Source organism: Octopus bimaculoides, chromosome 15 (genome assembly GCF_001194135.2).
Source record: "Octopus bimaculoides isolate UCB-OBI-ISO-001 chromosome 15, ASM119413v2, whole genome shotgun sequence".
In the NCBI taxonomy this organism is placed as follows: Eukaryota; Metazoa; Mollusca; class Cephalopoda; order Octopoda; family Octopodidae; genus Octopus; species Octopus bimaculoides.
The window spans coordinates 28,737,278-28,739,918 of record NC_068995.1 but is presented as its reverse complement, the minus strand read 5'-3'; positions in this window follow the sequence as shown (position 1 = coordinate 28,739,918).

Sequence of the window (2,641 nt, the reverse complement as noted above, 5' to 3'; positions counted from 1 at the left end):
ACCTTATATCTTCTTTTCCAGTGACATTCTTCACTGATATTGAAAAGGTGAAAACAAGCAATGTTAATTCTCTATATGAAGTATTAACAGTAACTGCACGATAAAGTGTAGTATATTGCCACTTAAGTGTGGCTGACCCCTAGGTAAATGAGAACTGAATCTATGGTGAACGAAAATTATCGCAAAAATCTTGGTCGAATGCCAAGGGAGGTAACAATTAAAATATTCTCAGAAGTTACTTCCCTTTATGTGTGTATTTCGGAATTTTGAGCTCTTGTGTAATTTTGTATATACTCATCCCAAACCAACGCGTGTGTGTGTTTGTGTATGTGTGTATGTGTATGTATGTATGTATGTATATGTGGATGTACGTCTCTCTCTATATATGTGCGCGCGCGCGTGTGTGCATGTACTTGTGGGTATTGAACTTTGTATATGTGAATGCTTGTAATCAAACACTCCCTCTTTAAGCACAAAATGATTTCAATATTATCAGTTTGAAAACCACTTTCAAGCGACAAGCGAGAAACTCAATCAGCCACTTTTTTGTAAACATTTAATTATTAAAGTGGGAAAATTATCAGAATAGCCTTTTCTATTGATTTTTTCAAAAATATGATACTATACCAACGACTTTCTATTTGTTATTCTACCATATATACACTTGACCGCTAAATCTACAGGCTTGTAGTGACACCTTAATAGCAGACGACATTTCCGGAAAGCTTATCCACGCATGCGCAGGGACTAGTTCCGGTAGGAATACAGGAAGAGTCTCATGCGCATGCGTAGTCATCGATATCCAAGTTTCGCGCCTCTTTTCATTCTCTTTCACCCTGGACGTCGTCAAGCAGCTCTCTCCAACATTCCAACTCTGGAGCTAGACAAATACCCACGCAACATCATTGACGGCGTTTCAGTAACCAAAGGGCGAAGTGCTGCCGCATTCCTCTGTAAATAAATATTGTTGTGTTGATAGTTCAGAATCTGCGTTCCGTTGTTTCGTCAAGAAATTTAATGTATGGAAGCGGTATACACCTAATGGTGTATAACCACTTACCTACAATTGGTGACCCCGAATAAAGAACAAATGCAGCCGAAAATCTGAACTACCGTCCGACAATACTACACGAGCCGTCAACATGCTCGTCACAGATAGAGAATGCACACAATCACTCGCATCAGCTTATTCCACAGCTGCAGGACTTTCTCTTGGTCATCACACGGTACTTCCCTACAATTGATGACCCCGAATAAAGAACAACTGCAGCCGGAAATTCTGATCTGCCAGCCAATAATACTACAATTGGTACCCCGAGCTAAATGATCTACAGACCTCGTTTCAACAGCCATTGAATTCGTATGTTTCGCGACGTTCAACTTCAGGATTACCTCTATATTCTCATCCATCACAAGTGAAAAGCTAAGTAAATTTTCCTACGTTAAAGTTTTTCATTTGGTCAATGACTTCCAGAGCCTATAACCAAAGACTTCTTTACGGCTGAGACCTTTGTGGTTTTTCACACAAAAAACTTCACGGTTATTTCATCCTAACAACTTTTTGAGCAGTTTCCTACATGTTTCACGAGACGTCAATTCATTCTTACACAGCATCCTCTACTTGCTGAAAATAGCAGTAAAATTGCACAGTTACATTTCACTCCGAATTCATGACAGCATTTTTAAGCAACACCTTCTGAGGTCTAGCCGCCGACCACAGAGCACAGCCAGTTCCAGCAACGACACAACAATAGCCTCATGGAGACCCAACTCTTCGTTCAGAAGCTTACGGACCTCCATCTTCATCACCTCCAGCTTCTTAGGGTCAACACTAACTTCTTGCTACGTACACAGCAACCAACAGCACTCGCACAGGTTCTATCTCAACACTGTTTGTGAATTATTTCACCATGGTTAACAGCGAATTCAACCTGCGGGAACTCCTGTATCAAGTAACCGGCACAGCATTGAAGCCTCAACTTCCTACACGACATGTGTCTTACTACGGCTCTGCCCTCAACACCACGACTTCTTGTTACAGCACCTCAACTACTGTGTACCTTAACTACGAACTGGTATTTACTATCCTTGTGACTGGACTTTCTTCGAACGCCCTTATAGACTCTTTTCTATGCTCTGTATTACTTGCACACACATGCATCCATGTTTGTATACATATACACTTTGTTTACATGACGGCCTGCCTATTATTGTGTTTATATGTCACACTCACACAAACAGAAAAAAAAAAAGCAACCATCATTGTTTTTTGTTTTTACGAACATTTTTTTCTCTCTCTCTCTCTCTCTCCTATGCACACATGGTTCCACAATCTTTACCAAGATTGATCTGGTTCGCGCAGCTGTGCCTTACGCGCCTCGACCAACCTGCAGTCTTGGGTTGAATTTCTTCAAGGTCGACGCTAATGGTCGTACAGAGATTGTGTCTGTCGACCGTCTGAAAAAACGTACCTTGACAAATCCTCAACTTCCGTGTACGACGTGCCCGTTTTTTCAAACACCGCACACACCACTGTCAACATCATTACCACCACACACACCACCGTCAACATGATTTCTCCAAGTACACAAGCAAGCGCGGTTTTATCTCGACCCTGTTAGAGTGGATGTTTCCACTCACG